The following is a 25,698-nucleotide window of genomic DNA, read 5'->3' as shown; positions in this document are numbered from 1 at the left end:
GATCCTGTGCCATGTTCTGCTCTAGTTGGGACACCCGCTCTGGCTGGTACAGGGTCCTCACATCTCCCCTGGGTTGATCCCGGGAAGAGTAACTGTCCCTTCTCGCAAAATACCCCTGGTTAGGGATGTTTGGGTACCCCTCCATCCTTGGCCGCCTCTCTCCTGGATTGGGCTGTCTGGGCTCAAGAAAGTGGGGAAAGAAGGATGGGTTGTTTTCGGGGTTGAAATATGGTGGGTACCTAGGAGAACAATGTGGTCCAGCATTTGGGGGATTAATGCCCTCCTGGGGGAAGTAAGGAGGGAAGCTCCCTGGGTTTCCTGCTGTCTGGTTGGACCCCCCCCCCCCTTGGGCTGGAGGAGTCCACACATAATCCAGGATGGGTCTATTTCCCTTGTAACGTGGGCTGATGTAGTCACGTGAATTAGGGGTCCCATTTGTAGGGCTGCCCCCCTGGCTCCCTGTTTGCTGGTTGGGATTGGCCCAATGGCCTTCTGGGTTTGGGGTTGTTTGGATTCTGTGCGGGAAGGTTTTTAGGCCCCCCCCATCTCCAGATCTAAAATGGGGGCAACCTTCACCTCTGCCACCTTAGCAGCAGCAGGGGTGTTGGTTGTTTCGGGGCTTTTGCTACTATTTTTATTTTCCAACGGCTTCTGCACCTCATAGATGCACGTTGCTTGTTCAATGACCCAGTCTAGTGATCTTTTCTTGTGAAAGTCCCTCACTAGCTGAGTCATAATATACATAGGGAGAGCATGAAAGAAGGTGTTCACAAATTCTTTACTGTCAGTGCGCTCTCTTCTAGTGGTCTGTGCAAAGGCGCGTATCAACTCCTAAACAAATTGTTGTGGGGCCTGGTCTTCCCCACATTGTAAGTTATAGGCTGCCTTGCAAGCCTCTTGAGGGTTCCTATGAATGGAAAAATGTTTCCGGATGGCCGCCCTATAGTTGGAGCATTAAGAATGGTGCTGATCCTCCAGCCCCGCAAAGAAGCTGGAGTGCACTGGAGAAAATGTCCACTTTACATACTGTATACAGCTTTGGATGTCCTTCAGATGGAAAGTTTCCATCATCTGTTCAAATAGTTCAGGTGCTCCCAAATCGAATATTTTGCATTCTTGTGGTAGGGTGTAATGACGCTCCTAATAGCTTTTATTTGTTTCAGGGGATCCTTGAGCAAGGCCCTCTTAAATTTGTTGGCTTTTTTAGTTCGGGTCACCCTGGTCCACTCATCCTCTGACTCAGAGGCACTGCTACCAGAGGTGGCTGTCTGGTCTTCTAGACTCTCCCGAATTCTGCGAGCTTGGGAATGGCTGGCAGAATGTGGGGGCCTAGTTTCTATGGACCTGTGGTGCTCAGAAGAGTTTTCTGACTCTTCCTTGCTCCCAGGATTGGCTGAGTACCCCCCACCCCCACTGTCCTAGCTGGGAACTGGTTTTTAGTATGCTCTTAGTGGGCCTACTCTCATGGAGTTCCCCACTAAAATGTACCGTCTGATATCTGGGTATATTATATTTCTGAGGATCCATTTCTCTGATCCTCCCCTCATTGGAGTCTCCCTGATCAGAGAAGATGGCCCTAGCACTTGGGAACCTATACATAGATGCCCGCCCATCCATTTCTGGGAAGCGCTGACCTATTAGCCCCATATTCCTCATTGGGCTGAAGTATACCATCCCCATGGCCCTTGGCTCAGGTGGGCCAGTGGACATGGGGGTGGCAGAGTCCATGGAATTGAAGAGATTGTGGTCTCTGGTGCCAGGGTAACAGAGGTTATGCTCAGGGGTTTCCCTCTCCCCTCTGACCTCATCTCTCTCAGTCCCTACTCCCTGTTGGCCTGCAAGAATCTGACCCTTTTGTTCTTCTATTAAGGCCTTACTGGTCTCTATTAATTGTTCCTGCATGGCTACTTGTCTATGGAGCCTGTCATTTTTCTCATAGAGAGCCCCATTGTCTCTCTGTGCTTCTTGCCTAATTCTGGAGTATTGGGCCAATTTGTGCTGCAGGAGGGTCACCTCCTGTGTCTGATCCTTACTGGCCTGGTAATTCTTTGCCAGAGCATCTTCCACCCTCCTGGAGTGCGCTAACAGTTTTTCATATTCCATTTTGAGTTCACCCAGTCCCTGAAGGGTCAGGTCATTTTCTTCCACCTTGGTTTTGAAATAGTTGACTTCCTGGCCTAAGGCGTCCCTTTCCTGAATTAGAGTAGCCCTTTGTGCAGTCAGGTCGTCCCTTTGTTTTTTGAATGCACCAGCTTTCTGGCGCTCTTCATCAAATTCTGTTTGGGATTCAAGGTCCTTAAGAATTAATGTATTATTTTCTTCTTTTATTTGGTCTATCTGGTCTTGTAAGACGACCATCTGTTCTGCGCAAACTCTATTAAAAGTTAATTGTTGCGCCAGTTTCATTGGCTCTGTTGTAGAGAGTCCAATCTTTCCTGACACTTTTTTTGCAGTGTCAGTAATTTGGTGTCTTGCTCTACCCTCTCTTGCTGCAGGAGATCCAAATCTTCTTTTACTTTTGTCAGGTACTGTCTGGTTTCACTCTCTGATTCTTCGCTCTTTTGTAGCCTTTGCTCTGCAGAGTCCAGATCAGTTTGGGCTTTCTCTAGTGATTATACTTGCCTTTTTGCCCGATCTATGTTTTCAGCATATTTTTCCTGTATTTCTCCAATGTGGAGGTAAGCCGCTATTTTGGCAATTTTACATTGCTCTTTGTTTACCCTTGGGACCATATACAGCTCACTAAGTGCCTGGTGTAATGGACCCTGGTCCTGCCAGATATCTAATCCTGTGGCAGTGGCTTGTTGTTTGATTTCCTGCAGCCAAACATTCTGATCCTGCTCAATCCATTCACCCCTGACAAGCAATTTGTGCAGTAGGTGTTCTTTTGCCATATTCATTTCCACTGGGGTCGCCATTCCGGAAATATTAATTTCCTTCTGACTTATCTCAGGGTTATTTTTACCCTTGCAAAACACGACAAACTCCTTTGAGTGTTTCTATTGAAGGGTGTTTTTACAGTGTAGCACAGTGTGCTAGTCCAACAAGGTGTATATACACCATCAGTTAGCACGCTGTGTTAGACTGTCACGAGTGGTATGTCTAATTCAGGATTCCGCGGCGAGCCCTCAATTTGTAGGTGATTTCAATCCGTCACTTCACCTAAGTCAACGCCTAGCGTGTAATGCACAACCAAAATCCTTATTTATTTGTGTCTAAAAGTTATTTTATTCTGAATGATGTACCACTCATATCATTCCCCTCTCTTGGAACCCACCCACCCCGGTCACACTGAACCAGGAATCAGGCTGGTTTGCAAAGTTAAAATATTTATTTATGTAGTTACAAATTTATCACACTATGTTTAATGGGTATACAATAATCAGCAATTGGGCGATGTAACACTAAGCAATCTCTTTAATGCACAAGGAGCAATCGTGAGCAAAACAATTCAGCACAGAAATAATACTTTTGTGTGTGTGTTCAGAACAGATAGCAGTGTGGTTACTATTTCCCCCTGCACAACAACCCCCCAATAAGCAATGTAAAGAGATAGGAGAAGAGAGAGCAGGTATTCAGGAATGGCAGAATTCAAACAAAATATCAATCCCCATTTCCCCCCAGCAACACAGAGAAAACAGAATTGATTGGCAAGCTGTCAAAAATGGTTTTTAAAGTTATCTTGTGAATGGATTGGGTAAAACACTAAATATGGTTTAAATTGCTGAAATTGTTTAAATTCTTATGGGAGCAGCTTTAGATAGTTACACATCAACACTAGCAATGATGTAAGACTAAGAAGCAATGTGAAATCTTAAAACTGAGGTCGGAAGCAATCAAAAGCTGTTTTACACATGTCAAAAACTCCTTAAACGAAAATTTGCGGCAAACTTTTCCGTGCGCGATAATCGCGATTATCGGAGAACTATATGGATTTGTAATGCGGTTTTGGATGCAAATGAAAGCTGTGGATGTTAGCTACATCTAGCATAACAACTGAAGAAGTTATGGACGTTTTAGTGGAGGTCGTTTTTCTGAGACAGGCGCAAGAATGGGAAACAGGAATGCAGTTTTAAAATGACAAAAAGGATTTCTTACACTATGTTAAAGACTACCAAAAAGTATAATGCCACACAGGAAGGTCATTCACGGCCGCTCATAACAGTTCAGGTGTGATACTCTAATTTCTGTTTGGGTTGGGAATTATTTTCTTAATCGATCAACAGGAAGTTAGGATTTAGGAATACATATGAGAGAAAAGTCCACGCAAAGATAGTTCTAACAATACTGGCTCAGAAAGAAAGAGAGGATGGGTTTAAGATAGGGATTGAATAAGCAAGGTACATCGGCTGTGACACAGTTCTATCTATAGATACTCACTATATGTGTTTCAAATGGACCCGTCAGGATTCTGTTCAGGGATTCTGGTCAGGCATTCTGGTCAGGACAGACTGCCAGTGTCAAGGCGATCTGGACACCGCACGGCACAACTGGACTGGATCTGATCTGCAATGGCTCTGGTCACAGCACGGCACAACTGGATTGGATCTTTTGGTTCTGATGATAATTCTTTTAGCAGACAAGCATTACAGAACAACCCGGCTGTTTATTTTGTTCCTCTTAGATTTCTGGGGTTGGTTCTGGTTCTGGAAATTTAAGGCCTCACTGAAAATAGTTCAGCTAATGAAATGGGCCTTTCTGCTTTGCCAAGTTTCTGGAGTCTGGAGCAAGGAAGATGGATGGTTCTGTAATAGGGTGCTCCGCCAGCAATCGGTTATTGGGTGAATCTGTCTGTCTTTTATGAGTGCTCAGCTGTCTCTATGTATGCTTATGATAAAGGGGTGTGTTTGCTAGTTAGTCGTAAGTGTGCCCACTTTCCAGGGATTGGTCAGGGTCTCCTCTCTTCCTTGATAGGAGGAGAAAAACAGTGTGTCATCTTTATGATGTGAGTTTACGAGGCCTAGAGCCCACCCCTAGCCCTTTGAACACAAAATCTACTTTTGGTACAATAGATATTTCCATGTGTGCAACCTCTATATAAACAATTTTATATATAGATTACATACTTTGTGTAGCAGATACTCCTCCAAACCCTGTCGCTGTAAGATCTTATGTTTGCTTTTTACAGAATTTTGCCCTTTATGTCCAGAACACAGTGTCCAATTTTGGAATAAATTTCTACAAATGTGCGCATTGAATATGGGCATAAGTGTATGACGTTTCATGCTTCTACCAAAAATACATTTTGAGTAATATCACATTTTCCGCCGTTTCTTCCTAGAACATGTCACAGAGTTCTGGCGCCTTTTAAAACGTACAGCCAATATTTACATTAACACTGCTGTTATTTGTGTATTTTTAACAATTTTACACAGTAAGTTATCAGTCTTTTTAAAATGTGTCTTTGGTCCTTGTTAAGCAACAAATGGTTGTTTGTCTCCTCCTCCTCCTGTCTCTCTGCAGTTCAGAAGCAGTCTCATCCCAGTTCCTACTGGGCCCAGGCCTTTTATGACTCTTCACACTTCTCATTTCCGTTTAGCTGGAAGATGTCCATTGTCTCCTTCCCCCTGTAGCCAAAACTCTCCTTCCACCTTATAATCATCACTTAGGTGTGATTTCCTGGTGGAGCGAAGCTGGAAGGGAGAGGCCTGGCCTCTGTGGGGGAAGATGTTATAATGGTTTGGTTGCTTTTAATTCAATGTCATTATGCTGCATTTTTTCTTTGCTTACAGCAAAATTGTAATTTCAAAACAAGTAGCTAGAACACTTATTTCAGATTCTAAACCATGGGATTCAAACAATTACAACATAGGTTACTCTCAATAACAGGCCACTTAGATTTCAGATATTAGATTTCAGTTGTACAAATTTACAGTTTTAATGCAGGCTTCTGACAGCTGTCATTCAGGTGGCCGAGGGTACTGCGCCCAGATTTTGACAGATTCCACAGGCAGGCAACTTTTGCTGTGGATGTTTTTATGACAAATTCAGCTTTCTAGGACATTGTAAGTTCACAATGATTTCTTGAAGTGAATTGTAGCACCCAGCAAGAATATTTTATGTTTGAGGGTGTTTTGTACCGGCATTCTGCAGTTTCAGCAACCAAGAAAAAAGATTTAAAGCAAGATTTTAGATTTCTTTCAGCAAAGCACTGCTTTTCCCTCTGTGCTCCATTTTCCCTTGTTTGGCAGCCCAGGGACATGTTTCAGGAGTGAGATCTCTGTTCCACTACTGACAACATGCATGGTAGATTTGGCAGCCATCTTTTTTGTGCTGCAAAGCACAATTTCCATAAGTATTTGCACGCACAAGGGTTTTGCGGCCATTTTGATATTTCTGGCACCATCAGAACATAGGGATGCCGCATGGCAGAGCAAAAGTGGGTCAGGACATCCCACAGAGAGTTGGAGGTGAATGAGCAAAGAGCTCGAGAAGGAATATATTTAGGAAGAGAGAGTTGAAGGCATTGAGGCCCCAGACCCCAGAAGGCCTTGTGGACTATGCAAATGGTTTTGAACGTAATCCTCACCCATACTGGGAGCCAGTGCAGAGATAAGATCCCTGGGCCTGAGGCCAAGGACTGACCAACAACAGCCTCACATTCAAACCTGACTCTCCGTTATGAACCTCGAGGGCTCCACACCCAAGCTGACCACTTGTGCCAAGTGTCTTGGATTCAACATTGACATACACCTCTTCTTCAATCCCAGCACATAGCACAGAAGATTCAAACTGCTTGGTACTACTTTCTCTCTTGTGGTAAATAAATCCTTTCATCCCAGAAAACAATTTCAGACCCAATGTCCAAGCCTTGGTCCTCTCCCACCAATTTTGTTGGAATACCTTTATAGAAGGCCTTACAGCGACCTCCCTGGCATCCCTGAGATTTGTCCCAAACTCTGCAACATAAAGGATCAAAGGAATACACAAATGCCACCACATCACTCCTAGCCTGATTGAACTGCACTGGCTCGCGCTGTACGTGTGTCTCATCTTCAAATCTTGCTGTATCGTGTACAAGGCTTTTGCCCTGAAGTCTCAAGTTGCATTGCTAGGAAACTCAGCATCTCTGGAAGCGTATGATGCACCAGACATAAGAGCATGTGTAAAACTGAACTCTGACGGTGTAGGAAGGAAAGAACCAGAAGATAGGCTCTTAAATCCCCTCCTGGTCACCACCAGCCTTGTCTCCTCGCTTCTATATTTCAGGAAGGAGGTCAATACTCACCTCTTCAAGGAATGGCTCCTCCTTAACACTCAGGTCTGCACGTCCTGCAATCAACGTGAAACTGGGTGATCTGCTCCTCCCTGTTTCCTCCTCTGTTTGCTTGTAGATCCATTGTTGCATGCCCTCTCCCTCATTTTTAGCACACCATTCCCTTGTATCTCAGGTCCCCTTGTTGTGCACTTCACCCTATGATTTGTAAAGTGCTGTGTTGCTTTGTGAATCTAGTCCTGTGCACAATTGATATAATAATATTAATAATAATAATAATAATAATAATAATAATACTAATAATAATAATAATAATAATAATAATAATAATAATAATAATAATAATAATAAAAACAATAATAACAATACTCTTGTATGACCTCTATTGTATCTTATTTTCATGGGTACTTCTTTAATAAGTCAGAAGTCTGCAGGTAAGTTTGACTTAAGCTTTATTCAACATCATGATCAGGTTGCAAGGGTTGGTAGAATCTTAGCCTCTTAGCCACATATTCGAACTGAGACATCCCTGGTCACTCAGTCACATACCAGCCGCAATTGACACTCTAATGGAACATTCATTCATGCACGCCCTCAACATTTTCTGATCTGCGCAGCACACAGCATTCATTATCATTCTACCTTCTGTCATCAAGGCCAGCTGGATAAACACAGGACACAACACCTCTTCCCCCTCACACAAAGCAAATGCAACCAATCAACAAGCTGATGAATCAGTCACTCCACAACACACATCACATCCACAAGCACCCAGCCAATCTGCAACAGCACCTACATCAGATAAAGAAGGACATGCATGCACGCCGCAGAACAGGAGAGCAGGGGGGATGCAGGCCTCATGCTGAAGGGCGATGCTGAGGCGGACTCCATGCATATTACAAACAGCATTCAAATAAGAGACATTAAATAGTACATGCTATAATGGATCAAACATTGTAAGATAGCGTTATTAGACCTAAAAGTCTGGCACACAGCCATACATGCAATGCAATTGATTTCACAATTTAAAAAACATAAGCACCTAAAATACAGAAGCAAGAGGAACAGTGTTATTACATTTCTTATGCATCGTTTTCTCTGTAACCTTTTTGAAATTACTATGTTGCTTGGCAGGTTCAAAGCATAAATGTACAAACATACATTTAAATATTGATAAACCATAGTCACTAGTAGTCCAAGTATTTTCTCCTGCTTTTATTCGGAGGATGTTCTTAGTTGTCATCTTTTTTTTATTACTTAGCCATGATCGATGAATGTATTTGACTACACAAAGCATCACGTTATTATTTTTCATTGACTTACTGAATGTTAGTGCAGCAGATAGATTCTGTACGCCACTTTGCCTTAACATCGGTTGGAGATAGTATCCTAAGATCTGGATACAGAGGACATAAGAACAGACAGTGTGACAGTGATTCGTTCGTGTTACTACAGTACTGACACTCAAGAGTTTGTTAAATGTGCAAGGGCTAGTGAGCCACTGTGAAACCTGAAATAGAGTGAGTGAGCATAGGATGGCGTATTCATATCTGGCAGCTTGCCTAGCCATTTTCCTGCCACCTTCATTCTCTAATAACTCGCAGTGCTGATTCAACCTATTATCAGAAGGTGACGTTATCCTGTTTTTTTTTCTGTCCCACCGTTGATAGTCAAGGGTTTTCACCACAGCTGCTCTAGGACTAATGAGGCCAGCATCGATCTAATGTGCTTGCACCAGAGGATAGATTGATCTCCGTCTTGTTGAAATATATCCAGTAACACGTCCCTATATTCCCCGTGGCTCGAGGAAGCCAATAAGAGAAACCAATATAACAGCAGTTTTAATCCTATTAAATATGAGATTGGGCATAGATTAGTTTCCCTGTACGGTGGTGCTTTCACAGTGCTCTAGGGATACATAATAGGTTCTTTATAACTTTTTAGTTTAGTGATTAACTCGTTTTTCGTAGCTGTAAAGTCACGCAGTAATATTACACTTAGTAATAATACCATGCTGGCTATGTCAGTATACCCACGTATGACCATTCTCTTATTGGCGCTGCCCTTACTGCCAATAAAAAACTCCTGCCACAGGAATAAAATATGTTATTGCTGCTGCAAAAAATGCTTGCTCAACCCCCGCACCACCATGTATGAATACTCCCCATGTTGACTTTTCCTTCAACAGCAGTAAAACATGCAATGTTCCAGAAATTAACCATTTCCTTGACTGGCTGCACAAATGCCTTTCATCAACTATGTAAGAACACTGCATCATGTCTTAATGACCTCCCGGTTAGATAAGTACTGTGCCCCCGCTCTCAGCTCATCTCAGAGATGGGTCTAGCGCCCATATGATGTGAAAGTGGGGGCTAGCGGCCACTGGACTGGCTACAAAGAGACGTCTTGCCTGGTCAGTACAGTGCTGATCTGTGCTCTTGCTACAATTATTGTATTTAGGATTTGTGGGCCTCATTAGAATTTTACAACCCTCAAAACCTGACATCTTAATCACAGGTTATGTAACTGTGTTCCTCATCAATTGTCATGATGTTTCCTAATGCACCCACAGAGATAGAGGGAACAGATATAAAGACTTCGAAAGCAGCAAAATAAACAAATAACGCAGAGCTTTTGATTAGCTGTTCCCGCAATATTTACTATGCCAGAAATATATCAGAGTCAAGAACGACCAACGTTGTGTAAACATAAGCATTTCGTTTATAACCACGGTCCCTCAGTTCTTCTCGCTAAAATAAACCTAAGCTTCAAACACATTTGATTGTCATTTTCAACAGTTGCAACTGTCACAACTCATTTCTCTACCATATCTCTACCATATCTCTACCATATCTCTACCATATCTCTACCATATCTCTACATAAGATAAGTATCAACTCACATTTGATTAACTAAATCAACTGACATCAATCTCACAATGTGAGTGTGATGTATTTGTATTTGTATATATTTTATTTGTATAGCGCATCCTTGCCCTGGGGCATCTAGGCGCGTAGTTACAAGAAGGTGGTTACAAGCAGGCATAACATGTTCCCCCAGGGGAGCAGACTTACAGAGAGAAAAACAGTGTAACTTACTATGATACAACTAGTGACATAGCAGCACAGATTACACATAGTTACTCCAACGTATAACGGAAACTAGAGGCTAAAGTAGAGAGAGAGAAGGAGAGAGAACATAAAGAGTTAGACCAGGGAAATAAGTGCTAGAGTGCTGCAGAGACAACTATGATGAGGGTGTAGTACGCTCATCAAGCTTGTGAAGGCAGAGTTTGTTGTTGGTTTTGAAGGAGTTGCCTTGACAAATTGAAGGTTTAGGTTTTTTGATAATATTTTCCACTTCCTCAATGGATAGCAGGGAGAAGTTAAAAGGGTTTAGAGGGCATGTGGGGACAGGGAGGTCGAGCGGAGGTGTGTTCAGAGTAAGATCAGTTAGGATGTTCTTTTTGGCATTAATTTTCGTTTGCACTAAGGCAATTTTATCTAACAGTGCCTTTGGAATATTTGAACACCAGGCAGCGTCAGGGGAGTAAGTCACCAAGTGGGCAACAGGAGTCTCTAGTTCCTTGATTATCTTAAAGAGTTACTTTGTGTTTGATTGGGCCAGCGTGATACGTTTGTCGTAATTGTAAAATGTTGTAAATGCTTTAGAAAGAACAGGGCATCCTTGTCCTAGCACTTCTTGGAGTGTGCTTTCTGTATGTTTTCCACGCAGGAGTCGAGTTTGGACCCCTGGCAGTGCCGCTCTTCATCTTTTCTTTTTGGTGAACTGTACCCATGGGTTACCCTTATGGTACCCATGGGTTAGGCTACACCTTTGCACGCCTAGTGTGTGATTTTGAGCACCTGTGTGTTGCCCACAGAGCAGAGTATGGGCTGGTGGCAGCTACATGCTGACTTGACAATGGCTCTGAGTGTACTACATTTTTTGGACACCCAGACCCTGCCAGAGGAATCAATGGATTCCTACACAAAGGCATGAGGGCCACTGTACCCTCTTGGTTTATTTTGCCTTCACCCCTTGTTTCTCAAAGTCCTGAGAAGCCCTGGCTCTGTTCTTTTCCTCTGAATGGCTGTTTGGCAGAAGGACCATATTGGACTCTGGAGTTGCCTCCTTTCAGACTGGCTGGAGACTTCCCATGGACTTCTTGTTGTGGGTACACCCTTGGGGTGGAGCCTGAAAGAATGGAGAGAGGAGTCAATGTGCATTCTGTGTTGTGGGTATCTGGTTCTAATTGTGTGACACAATGCCTGAAACAGCCATGACTGACACTCGAATGAATGCAGTATAGTGCTCTGAAAGGCCCGGGAGTTACCTCCAATACACATCCTGTGTTTTCGGTGTCTGGTTTTGGGTGAATAGCCTGAATGCCTGTGAGCCTGATGTGGTGCTACCGGCATGAATGCACTTGTGTGAAAGCTGCTTTGCTAATTTAAAGACTGCACCAGAGAGGACTTGCAGAGGTGACCTTATCCCATAACTATGAAAGAACATTGTGCAACTGCTGGCCTTCAGTCGAAGCGTCTGGGAAGGCAGTTCTGTGTGCCTACCATCCAGAGAAGGGACTTCAAAGGTCCAAAAGAGGAGTGCCTGGACATCTTGAGCCAAAGAAGTTCATCCGCATCAACCAGGATCCGGAGGAGGGCTTGTGACTGCTGCTGTGTATTGCCAGGAAGATGGGGTACACTGGCATAGCGCTGCCCGATGCCCAGAGCTGCCAAAGTTCCAAGTAACTGAAGAATCCTTCAAGGGACAGTGCGTTCACAACCTCTGCCCACTTTTTCTTGACTGAGAAAGCTATATATATTTACCTGAACCTTATTTTGTATAATAAAAGAACTGTGTTGTCACATAAAATAGAGTGTGGACATTTGTTTGTGTGGGCTTGGGGATTCACTGTACCCAAGAACCAGCCTGCATCACCTCGCCTGAGTCTCAGCCTTAGTTGCTCATCCATTGCTACCATTAGACAACCTTGGCTGGGGTGCTCTGTGCCTCTACTCCAACCATAAAGAGGGCAGAAGTACAGATTCCCCCTTTCATTATTTACAGTGAGGCTCAACCCACATTCTGAAAACAAAAGGCCCTTTCTGTCACACTCACCTGGGTCTCCACAGGAGCGATGAAGCCTTCCGGACCCTTTCCCTGGAGTAGTGGAGTGGTATTACTGGTATCTGGTGAGGGAGAAGTGAGTTACTCAGTTTGCCTGAATATGGCCCAAACCCCCTTTTCCTCCTACCGTGTGTGCACTGTGATGGATGTGTAGGGATTTGGCTCACCATTAGAATAGATTGGGCGAGCTCTCCATCCTGAACTAGACAGGGGTGTTTTATCTCTGAGACCTTAGGAACTCCGTTAGGTTCGGGGAGTTTGCTGATGTGCTCGTTCCTGGTGGTTAGTAAGTTCTAGTTCCTGGTTGCTGGTAAGTTCAAGTTCCAGTTGTTTCACTGGCTCGAGTTATGTTCTGCAGGTAAGATATAGTTCCAGAGTGCAGGTAAGTTAGTTCTTGTTCCAGTTGCGTACTGATTCGAGTTATACGTGCAGGTAAATTCTGATTCCAGTTACTTCACTGGTTCGGATATTACGTGCAGGTAAGTTCTGATTCCAGTTACTTCACTGGCTCGGGTATTCCACGCGTCTTTGAGAGCCCTTGCTATGCATTGAGTTCTGCGCGCGATAGGCCAGATGATTGCTAGTTTTAATCCTGTTCTTTCTTTCTTCACAGGTGGTTCGTGGCGGTTCTCAGATAGGACCCGACCAACGAGGCGTGCAAAAGAAGTCTGCATGTATACATGTATGATATAATCAAGCTACTTAGGGTTTGGCTATGCTGAATGGTTACATAAATGAATGAATGTTAACTCAAAAACACACCTCTCACTATGTGTCTGTGACATTACTACTAAAGCTCCTTTTCTGTGTAGCTGCTTTCCACTATAATGCTTTTATAGACCTCTAGGAGCCCATTTGAGCACTAAAGCACTTTAGGTATACTTTTGCAGTTTTCAGCATTACAGTTTCTGATTTATGTATTGCAATATGGACTGCCCTTTAAGCATATATCACAATACTACTATTTCTACCTATAACTAAACATAACCTAATATATCCTTACATGATATGATATAGAAATCTATTTGCTTATGATTATCTCCTTCAAGGCACTATTTTCTACTCTGCCTTCTAAAGCCAATGCTTAAATAGTGTCTCACCTGATGCTCTTAATCCGCAGGGCGGAATGGGGTGAAATCCCATGACATCTTCCCTAGGCACCATGAGTTGAAGAATGGAGTGATTAGTTTCTTCTATGAGTTAATTCATTTTTGTTGTCTTTTCCTACAACTTCTCCCCTTGAACACTGACTCCTGTCTTCTAGGTGTTCCTAATTCTAAACATCTTTTGGTGTACGTAGTGGTACTCACACTAGTCACCAATTAGTGCTTACTTTGTGCTTCACCAATTTGGATTTTAATATATTTTAGACATTTTAGACATTGGCCCTCATTACGACCCAGGCGGTAAGTTACCGCCTGGGCCGTGACTTTACCACCATGGCGTAAACTACATGGTGGTTGGCGGACTTACCGCCCCATTCCGACCTTGGCGGGGCGGTAAGTCCCCAATCCCCATTTACCCTTCCCCATTCCCATTTTTGCCCCATAGGGCATAATGGGAGTGGGGAAGGCGTTAATTACGCCACCGTAAATTACGGTGGCGTAATTAACTCCATGGTCCCTTAGCGCCATGGATTTTAACACCTGCTAAAAGCAGGTGTTAAGTCCGCCATGGCGCTAAGGGACCTCGTACTCAGGCGGTAAGGGTCGGCGCTGTTTACGGCGCCGTAAACCCCTTACCGCCTGAGTTGTAATGAGGGCAATTATGTATTTCTTACATCTAAATAACATCACATGTGTCTGCCTGCAAATCTGTTCTAAACGTGTTTTCATTCAGCGTGCTAGACATGACCTATACTGGGTGTACAAAGACTTATACTAAAGTCAATACATAAGATAGATTTGCTATTTGATATGTGCTACGCTATGTTATTACTTCTTAGCTTTGCTTTGTATTTCGCTTTGATCGCATGTTTGCATTATGTACTTTACTGTTATTCTGTTGCCTCATGCATGGATACTTCTAAAAATCCATCATCTGGATCCCACGGGAAAACATTTTCGTTGTCACTGTCAGTGGCATCTTCATTTTCACTTTCTATTTAAAAACTAGAGCCTTTCACCTTTGACTGTGAGGAGCTTGCATCTATACTACTCCAGATCATGTTTTGCATTATAGGATCTTCATTGTCAATTTGATCAACATTTTGCAAAACATCATTGGCATTAGTGCCAGATGTACGGGGCAAAATGTCATTTATACAGGCTTGCAAAGACATATCACTTTCAAGTGGGAAAACGTTTGCCACTCCTAGATCAGGACTCTAATTTAAATGTGCGATTGTGAGTGTGAATCTCCTGCATACATTTGTGGCTCATTGATTCTAGTCCACTGTAGCTACTCTGCTCATTTGAAGGCTTGTCTATGTTCACATCACATCTGGTATGCTGCTGTTGCATCTGGTATGTCTCTTTGTGGATTCACCATTTGCTGCCTCATTTGATTAACAAAAAACGCTTCTCCATGGTTGGGTAGTGTGTGATCTTCCATGTGATCTCTCCATACGTTTCTTCTCCACGCCCTGTACTTTCGTGTCAAAGTAGGGCAGTTTGGAAGTCCTGTTAAAGTTTCCCCTGTGGGGGCATATATAGCAGAGGGCAACAACCACAAGTTCCCTTTCATTCTTTCCATGTTGTAAACCTCAGGGAATATTGGGTTGCAATCCCACAGAGAAGGTCACAGCCCAGTTCCGGCTCTTCCAGCATGCATTCTACACAGCTCCATCTGAAGGTTATCTTGAAGCAGCCAAGAACACAAACGCAAATCAGCTGTGTCAGAGTTCCAATGGGGTTTGTCACTCACTGATGATGTAGCTTTTCCAACTGAAAACACACGCTCAAGGTTGGAAGATGCTTCTGTAATGACAGGAATGTTGACTTCTGTTTCCAATGGGCATCAATGAGAAGGCAGGCAGATTCTGTGCAAGTTTTAGGCAGCCGGGATAATGTTGCTTATTTCACATCGATGCTGGCGGTGACTTCTTCTCACCGTCCACAATGCCCTCAACATCCTTTACGATGGCCACCCCTGCCTCCTGGTTCTGCTCGACCTCTTGGATGCTTTCAACACAGTAGACCACCAGGTGATTATGGACACTCTACATCAGCACATGGGGATCAGCAACCTTGTCCTTTGCTGGTTCAAGTCCTACCTCGCCAACCGCCAGCAGTCTGTTTAGATGCACTCCTCTAGATCACCAATTCTACATGTCACCTGTGGAGTGTGAGAGGGTTCCATCCTCTCCCCAGTGATCTTCAATCTACACAGGGAGCCATTGGGAGCCCTCCTAGCCACAAAAACATCGACCAATACGCCGATGACACACAGCTATACCTCAACATCGACTCCATCAAGGACATCCAAAGGCTCACAACCTGCCTCTCGCTGGATGTCAAGTGCATACTTGAAGCTCAACCCCTCCAAACATCTCTCCTTCAAGACACACATAGATTACAAAACTCAGATGGCTTGGAATCAGCTTTCCCTCCTGTAGAAAGTCAAGTCCTTCCTCCCTTTGGACAGCTTTAGATCCACCATTCAAGCGCTGGTCCTATCCCACCTGGATGGGGGAAATTCAATCCTCAAAAGCCTCCCGTTGTCCACTCTTGTGCCCCTGAGAAGTGTCCTACACATGGCCGCATGCCTTATCAAGGGTATATTACATACAGCCACATTACCGACCTTCACTTGCTCCCACTGCACGCACAAATAACCTTCAAGTATTGCTGCTTCAGCTATAAGGCAGTCACCCTCAAGTCTTGCACCACAAGAAACCTTGATACATGCAGATTTTAAATCCACTGCTGCAAAAAGGAAAGTACCAGGAAACAAGCCTTCTCTGCTTATGCCCCAAGACTTAAGAACCGCCTCCCCATCAGAATGAGACTCGCGCCCACACTCCTATAATTCAGAAAAGAACTCAAGACCCACTTCTTCAAGTAGTCTCTCCTCCTCAACACCTAGGCCTACGCATCACCCCTCAAACTATCTGACACTCTAGATGCCGCCTGCCCCTGTCACCCCCCCACCCGGTACAGCTGTGCCCCTCCTCTGTGCCCAGCTGTATCCTAACTTCTGCTATATATCTGTTCTATTTTTACCTCTGAAAAGTTCTCTGTTATGCATCTACACTGTTGTATACCTCTTTAAAGTGTTTCATTATGTATCTGTATTGTTGTATATCTGTGTGTTGCTTCTCAAAGCTAGGTCTGCAGTCAATAAATACAGTAATAATAATAATAATAACAGCCGTGTCGTCTCTCAATGTAGGTGCTTTGATGTAGTGGCAGTGTACTGCGATGGAACAGCAGCAGATTACAAAGCTTGCTGCAAAGATTTCTGACTTGTGGCCTTCTCACTTGGCTAGGGTGCAGGTAGGTGCAGCAGCCAAGGAATGTGGCAATCCCGGCACATGCGTGGGATTGATGCTCACAGACTTGCATGCTTTTCGGCGGCAGGGCTGGGACCAAAAGTGCACATGAGAGAAAGTAAGTCCACTGGGTATAACTTGCGGTGTTAATTCAGTATGACAGCAGAATGGTTTCAATGCTTGTACAGTCGCCAGCTTTCCTATGTTATTGGCTAGAGTATTTGCCCTTGTGCCGTTTCAGAACAGCTTTCTAAACTTGAAGGGGGTTCTTCTCCACAAATACACTACCTTTTCTCACTGCTAGCAGACTATTCTAAACTTTGTCTTAGCTAAAGGCTTGGAGATATTGTATTCCCTATGTATTACTCTCCTGTCTGGTTTTGCATTCAAAGCTTTGCTTTCAGATAGTGTCTCTTTAGCACAAATAATGAATCCTTGCTTGGTGATAGGCTTCTTGATAGAAGACTACACATTTGCAAGTTACACTGACTGTGTAACGGTTAAACATGCTGCCTATCCATAGGGATCTTTACAGACTTATAAACGCATACCACAGACTATATTTGGTATGCTGGTTGCTTGCGTTCATACGTTATATTGGACTCTGAAAGTTTAGAATATCCTATCAGGCCTCTTACCACCTCTGTCTGTGTACTTCATAAAATACTTGCAATAACAATTTTGGAGGGTTGAATGACAGACTATGGTCTTGGGTGCAGATGATCTCTGCAGAATTAGCTCACCATCTACCCTTGGCACAGGCTCTGAAAAGGGTGGAAAATACATAGACATTACCATATGCACATTTATCATGCATTTTAATGTTATTGCACATTTCTTTGCAACAGAGTCTATTACGAGAATAATTCAGATTTTAACAGAGGAGATTAGGTTTTCAAACATTGCACAGTAAATATGTTTCACTTGCTGTGCTTTGCAAATGAGTCTGCATTCCACATGTATACAAATGATTCTGAATTGTACATGTTCCATGTTTTAGCAATGGTGCATTTGGCATGTATTTATTTAGTTAGTTATTTAGTTATTTTATAGTGCATTTGAAAGGCGCTTATACATCAAGTACATTGTGTTTCAGAGCGCCCACAGCACAACCAGGAGGGAACATGCGAATGAAAGGCAAATGTAACATTAAAAGAGAGAGACAGTCCTACTAGGCCTTGTGAGCATTCAGGGTGTGCAAGTGCAGAGAGAGGGATGAGGGGTGGGGGGTAAGTGTGTGTTAGTATTAACAAGGAGGGAACTGCTAAGGAGAAAGTTGCAAGCTGTTAAATGACTGGCCGAGATCATTTGGTGAGTGGTTAAATGTAAATAAATAAGTGCATGCCTGTGATAGCACAGGCCAGTGGGTCCCTAAGGCAAGTGCTGGGAGTGGGTGGAGGTTGAAAGCGATTGGGTGTGAGAGACCGGACCCAAGTGGACACATAAGGGCCCTGATCACCAATTAAAACGACCTTGGGATTTAGCAAAGGAGGGAAGGGGGAAGGAGGAGGTGAAAAGGAAAGTCTTGAAGAGCTTCCGGAATTTGAGGAGATCTTGTTCAAGACAAAGAGGACAGGGGAGGCTGTTCCATAAGAGGTAGCCAGCCAAGGAAAGAGATTGTCCACAAGCTCGCTGTTTAGCGAATCCCTTGACACACAGAGTGTTGGTTGCCGGAGGAATGTAAAGATCTGGATGTAGTGTATTTAGTGAGAGCCACTTGCAGTTAGCGTGGTCCCTGGACCCAGACAGCCTTATGAATGATGCAGAGGGTTTGGAATTTAATCCTTGCAGCAACTGGGAGCCATGGGGGGGGTTTTAGGGCTAGAGAGATGCAGCCACTGAGTATGAGGCCAAGGATAAGTCTTGCAACCCTATTCTGGATTAGCTGGTGGGGATATAGGGAGGAAGAAGGTAGATTAAGGAAGAGGCTATTGAAGTAGTCAAGCCTAGAGAATACCAGAGGTCTGGAGACATCGAGCTTCTGGGGAAAAGTAAGGAGAGGAAGGAACCTTTGATGAGGTGGAGTTGAAAGTGGGCCTTCTTGGCAAGGTCCTGTATGTGAGGGAGGAAGGAAAGAGAGGAGTTGAAGATGACTCCAAGGTTGTTGGCTTTTAGATGAAGGAGAAGGGGGAGAACCCATGGAGGGTGGCCAGAGTGAGGGGAAGAAAAAGGGTGCATGAGTCTTGATAGGGAGGATCTCAGTCTTGCTGGCATTAAAGCAGAGATCATTGGAGGCACACCAGGACTGAATCACATATAGGCAGTTAGGAATGATGGAGGAGGTAAAGAGAGGATCAGAAGGAAGTTTGAAGAAGAACTGTGTGTCATCTGCATAACACTGGAAGCGAGGTAAGTAGGTGGAAATTAGGTGTGTAAGCTGGGCAAGACAGGTTTTAAAGAGCCAGGGAGAAATGTTGGAGCCCTGGGGGAGGCCACATGTGGAGAGGGAGGTGGGAGAGGAGAAAGAGCCCCAGATAACCTGGGAGGATCGGTCAGGAAGGAGGTCTGCCAGACCAGTGCCCGCTCCAAGATACCCAAGGTATTGTGGAGCCGTTTGATGAGGATGGAGTGGTTAACTGTGTCAAATGCAGAGGAGAGATCAAGTAGAATGAGAATGGCAGGAGAGTTAGAATCAAGAGATGAAAGCAGTTATTCACAGGTGTTCAGTAAAGCAGTTTCCATGCCTCTGGATGCTCGGAATCCAGATCGATGGTTGTGTAGGCAATCCGCAACCTAAGTATGCTGCGTCAGTTGGGGGAAGACAAGCTTCTCCAAGAGTTTCCCAAGTAAGGTGGTGATAGAAATGAGGCGGTAGTGGTTCGAACAGAAAGGGTCTGCAGAATGTTTTTCAGGCAGGAGCACACAAGCGAGTTCTTGAGGGAAGAGTGATTGCAGAAATAAGCAAGTGTAGGGGCAAGAGAGCCAATGTTGTACTTAATAGTTCTGGGGGAGACCTGTTTGGAGAAGACCTTCAAAGAGTGGACGACTCAGTGACTTCATCAGATGTGATAGGAGTGAAGGAGGAACGAAAGGCAGAGGGGGGATGGGAAGCTATAGGTGGCAGGAGGCTGGGGGAAAGGGAGGAGGAAGGAGAAGTGGGGGTGCTCAGGATGTCCTGCTTTTTTGCAGTGAAGTGTGTGGCTAATACATTGCAGGCAGACACGGAGGGAGGAGGCGAGGTGGAGACTGCGGAAGGGTTGGCTAGTTCCTTGCAGATTTTAAAGAGTTCAGCCATGTGGCTGTATGCACCAGAGACGTGAGCCTGGATGTGGCCCCTTTTCTTGGATGCACCTGCTCTTTACAGAATATTTTATCATTGTAATTACAAAGGTTGAGTTTCACCTGTCTGTTATAATTTGCTTTATTGTTTTTATTGATTTAGTTGACATACAACTTTACAATTGATATATACTTTAAAAACAGCTTGTTTTCTTTATTATGTTAAGAAATAGATAACACGAAACTTAAAAATACATAAAAGGAAGACAGTTATATGCAGGCATCAAAGAAAATGCTACCAGTACAGTAGCTCATTAAGAATATTAGTCAGAGTTAATTATGAGCTAGGTACAAGATGTGAGAAGTCTTTCTGAAGCACTCGATGGTTCTTGTCACGTCTTAACACATGTTTGGCAGATTATATCTTTAGTGCTATTTTTAATCTGGTCAACCATCTGATGATTGCTAGCTTTAATGATATGTTTTCTGCATTATAAATCATAATCCATAGATGTTGCAGAGTTAGAAGTCGGAAATCCACAAAGAACTTAAAGAAGTATTCTTGCCTTAGTCGGGATAGTTTTTTGCAGTCTAATAGTAGATGTTCCATTGTTTCTGGTTTGTTTGTCAGTTTACAAAAACGACATATGTTCCTTGCTTTGTTTTTAGATTTTGAGGCTATCGCTGCATTTGTATGCCACAAGTTGAAGCGTAATCGCATGATTTGAGCACAATATTTTTGGTCTGGAAATTTCCGCAAGTAGGTGGGTTTTTGACCAGCTTTTTGTAAGATGTAGTGCCCGTCTTTAAAGGTCTTGTATTTGGCACATTATTCTTGGTTTGTGTTCCAGTCTGCCAGCCAACACTTTTGTTTCGACGGGTTGGGTTTGTGTTAACTAAGATTGTGTCAATACCAGCTTTCATCATGTTTGCTCATTAGAATTGTTCTGATAAAAATAGGGGAGATGATTCTTTTGAGCCCAGTATGTTAGCCAGGAGTAGTATGATTGAGTTTGGGAAATGGTCTTTGTTAGAGCATTTGAAAAAAAGCATTATTGCATTCCAGATTACGATTCCTCTCATAGAGAGAAGCACCAATTCATGACGCACTATCTGAACAGGGAAACTTAATGGAATTGGTATTAGTGATTTCCAAACATTCCATCTATGTGGTTCGAATCTGGGTGGTTATCTGGTGATTTGGTATGTGCTTCATAGCTTAGTGTTGGAATCACTTTTTCTTCATAATATTTGATAAATGGGAGGTACGAGTATGCTCCAGATTTCTTATGAATTAGTTTTGCTTGCAAGGTTAGATGTTGAATCTTATATTTGACAGTTAATTTGTATGGTATATCTCCTTTGTTATTATTGACATTCATGTCCAGATATTTGTACTCTTTGATTATATCAATCTTTTGAATCACAATTGTCCAATTGAAAGGTGGTGCTTTATTTTGTATATATTTTGGAATTATTCTCAGGACATTTAATTTGCCTATATTAATGGGTAATCTGTTTTCTTGGGCAAATATCTTAGTGCTTTTAGCTGCCATTGAAGGCCTATTGGGGTCATATCCAGTATATATCCATAGCCATATCTCTGGCATTAATAATTTGGAGTGTGAGTAGTTTGATTTATTGCTTCATTGAGCCAAGATCAGGACATTTTCTGGGGCAGTCAGTAAGGGTTATCAAAATATACTGATCTTTGCAGTTTATGATTAACGGCTCCAGGTTTTCATTTGGAGTTTGACTAGGTCTTTGATGGTGTTGAGTAGCGTCCTCTTTATCATTTGTCTTCAGGAGGTCCTGCTTTCTTCTTGAGTTTGTAGAATTTCTGATTTTCATTAAAAGAAAACATAAATTAGCAAAAGCTTGTTTTTCAGCCCTTATTGTCTGTTTAACTAATTGTGACTGTATTTTTAAATGGGATGTGTCCATAGTGTCCTTATGTGTCCATATTTCTAGATCTTTGCATGAGTACATATTGCGTGTCATTTGAGCCATTTTGCTTTAAGTTAGATGTATTTGCAAAAACAGATAGCAACGTCCTTCTGTTGGAAAATGGATCCTGTCTCTTTCTGTTTTCCATTTCTATAATTGATGCATCGTCTCAATATATGGAATCATGACATTGGTCCATTCTCTGATTGATATTTGAAACTCCTGGTGCCAGTGTTAAGTCCTTATTTGTAGTAGGTTCTTTTCTCTGATGCCTTTGTGCATTTTCCTGAGAGTCCCACATTGTGCTTGGTGCTTGACTTCTATCTTTTTGCCACCTCTCACTCGTGATTCGAAGTCGGTTGGCTCATTAAAACAGGTTTATCGGCTTTTGGTTCAGTGTGTATTTCTTTGGAGAGTACGGCTTTTTTGTGTTCCATCGTTTTGAAGTTATCGTTTATTTTTCCAGAAGGTTGTGAATGCACGGAGAAAGATATGATTTCATCGAGTGGTCCATTGGTGTCATACTCTGATTGATTTTTGGGAAGTGATTTACTTGAATAAGTATATCCGTTTACGAGTTCTTCCTCATTCATATCCTGGTAGTCATTTCTTTCATTGAGTCTACAATGTTCTTTATTTTTAATGATATTAATTTTGCTAGTTATATCGATCTTTAGTTCTGATTTGTGGAATTTTAGTTTCAAGGTAGGTCGATTTGCAATTAGTTTTGGTGGCGGCAGAGTTGTTAGTGCTTCTATAAACTTATTTGCATTTCTCTTTTTCGCTTTTCCTGCGCCTACTTGATTTTTTGCTTTTTTTGAATTGGCTAGAATGGGGATTCCTTTATGTTTTTCCCCTTTGGTTTGGTTGGTTTAAATACTTCAAATGCTTCAAAGGCTAGTTCCTGAGAGAGACGTGAGTCTATATTGATTATTGGAGACTCGACATCTAATGATATGATGATCAGGTCTGCATCATTGTTAGGACTCATTCTCAGCACGTCATGTGATGTGTGATCTATTTTAGTTTCCTCCATTATTTCCTTGGGAGTGTAATTTATGGCATCTGTGCTCTCCAGTTTATTCGTCATCAAAATATTTTTGTTAATAATTTTGATAGTTGAGGTCATTATTTGGTTTGAGATCCAATCTATTTTATCATTCAGTATGACGAGTGTACTTTCATTAGGCAATTTTATTATTCATGATTTCGTAGACCTAGGTTCATATTTGCAGCCCACTGCTCATAGCATGTAAGGTTGTATCCAATGATATTGATTGATGTTGATTAAAGCCAAATGATGGCCTTAGTGTTGGTTTAGCAAAAGACTCTGCAGAGTTGTTTGAAGAAACCGAGGCGACATTAGGAGAATTTAGGTACAGCATTGGCGGGTTTGATAGATGGGTTGCACCTTGATCGATTAAGTCTAACTGAGATTCAGATAATAATGAATGGAATTTATGTGGGCTCAGTAAATCATCATTTGTGTGCATATTGTCTTGGTTTAAAATCTTCTCATCGGAATTGGATATTAATATATATGTTCTGGCCATTTTTATACGATCGGGTTATTAAACATGCTTATTTGTACTCCTTGTGAATATAGAGCAGGATAGTTGATACTTGAGTTATTGTTTATTTGAGATTTGCAAAGAAGGTGAGATTCAATCGGCAGAGCCACAATCACGTTTTGCTGCAGGGCAGGTGCTTCATTTGTAACCACTCAGAGTTGAGACGGTTGAGCAAGCTATTCCATATCAGTAATGGAGATTGAGGTTTGATGGAAACCATTTGATGTATGCGTTGATTGTTGGGTTGGTGAGGTCTTCAAAGGTTCTGTAGCACTCAAAGAGGTGATTGCGCCTGATATTTTCGGTTGCCAAACATTTCTTAAATAAATATTTATTGATTCTGCACGTTTTGATAGCTTTTTTGGCTTTGTGCGATCTTTGTGTGGAAAGGGTGGTGCCGCTGCCATAGCTTTTTGAATTGGCTGGAGAGTTGTGATTTCCATTATTCCGACTGGTGCTATTGGCATTATAGTTTTCAGGGTGCAGAGCTGCATTGTACCGTTGCTGCTGATTTTAAATAATGAAGCAGTTTAACTGTTACAATCACCTGGTCTCTGCGGGGACGTTGGGGCACGGTTGGAGCCATCCTAGGACTTGACTCCCTTGGATCGACTCTCTCCCCCAGCTGCTGTGAAATCAAATACTCGGGATGCTGGTACTGCCCCTGAGAGAAGATGAGAGGCAGTGATAGTGGTGTGGTGGTGTTGTGATCCCCCTCAACCCTTTCGTGCCAGAATGAAGTGAGCAAGAGTTTGCCCATGCAAGCTCACCTGTTTTAATGTAAGGATGAGCTCTCCGTCCTGCTTTCTCTCAGCAGGGGCGCCATGGATGGACCTATTTGCGTCACTGGTCCTTAGCATGGATGTCAAGACTGGCTGCAACCTGTTCCGTCTTGAAGGTAGGTGTTTATAACAATGATTATTCTCTGTATCCTTTGTGGTGATTTTCCCTAATGATTACTGTCCTTAATGTTATATTGTCCTTTCCTCTCTCTCTAGGTATGAAGAAGGCCCACGCGTGCATGGTGATGGAAGAGAGTCCAATCCGGAAAACCTACAAGTGGTAAATTGACTTTCCGGGTGATGCGCCAAGTTTGGGAGTTGCGCTGCCCAGCGTTTAAAGTTTATGCAATTGCTAACCTTGTGCTCTCTCTCTCCTTTGCAGGTGATGGCAAGCGGTTCTCTGAACTCTTGCCGGCTGCCAGATTAGAAGATCCACGAGGATGCTGTGCAGGAAGATGACCCTGTGTTGATTGGGAGTTCGGGGCAGGTAAGTGCAAGGCGTCGCCCGAAGTGGATTTGAGGAGACGGGTAAGAGGCGTGTGGCCGCTGCTGGGTTGGAAGCGAGTAGAAGTGCTCCAAGCGAGGGCGAGGCTGATCTCAGGTAAGATGATCGTGGTAGCTGCAGAGTCGGAAGCGGGTAGCAGAGCTTCCAGCGATGGCGTGGCTGACCTCAGGTAAGATGCACATGGCAGCTGCAGAATGGGAAACAGACAGCGGTGCTTCCAGCAATGGCGTGGCCGATTCCTGGTAAGATGCTGGATGGGTTCCATAGACTGAAGATGCTTGTGCTGAACAGGTAAGGATCTGTAGACGGCGGTAAGCATTACGCTGCACAAGCAGACTAACGAGAAGCGCCAGCATGCGGTGGGGCTGGTTTATACAGCCTGGCCCCAGCCACTCCCTTTAGGCCCCGCCTTGTGGCCCCACCTTGCCACTCCCTCCCCCTGTCTTCTGCATGTGCCTTCCATGCATTTGTATGGCCCCACCCAGCCTAGATGCATTTGCCCTGAGCATACTGTGTGCAGAGTACACTTTGAAATGAGCTTGGTGCCAGAGGTGCCAAGACTGGGTCCATTGAGACCCTGCAGGAGATAAAGTGAATGGCCCTTGACCAGTGGCCATTACATTAACGTGATTGAAAGGAGTAAGAAGTAAGGAAATGAATAGAGGTTGTTGTTTCAAAGGATATACGTGGGAGTGACAGCGAGTTTATTGGCTGATCATCTATGCAGCTGAACAGCAGAACAGCACTTGCTTGTACACTCCCACGTTGCTCGCGAACATTGCTCATGGGATCCCACTTTTATGATGTCAAGGGTGAGTGGGCATGGCTTGGATTGCCGCTATAGAAAAGAGATGATTATATGCTTAATATGAAGAATATAAGCAACAAAGTAG

The sequence above is a fragment of the Ambystoma mexicanum genome, chromosome 6q (assembly GCF_040938575.1).
Source record: "Ambystoma mexicanum isolate Mex_15411 chromosome 6q, UKY_AmexF1_1, whole genome shotgun sequence".
In the NCBI taxonomy this organism is placed as follows: Eukaryota; Metazoa; Chordata; class Amphibia; order Caudata; family Ambystomatidae; genus Ambystoma; species Ambystoma mexicanum.
The sequence above is the reverse complement of the archived record's forward strand: the minus strand, read 5'-3'. Positions refer to the sequence as shown.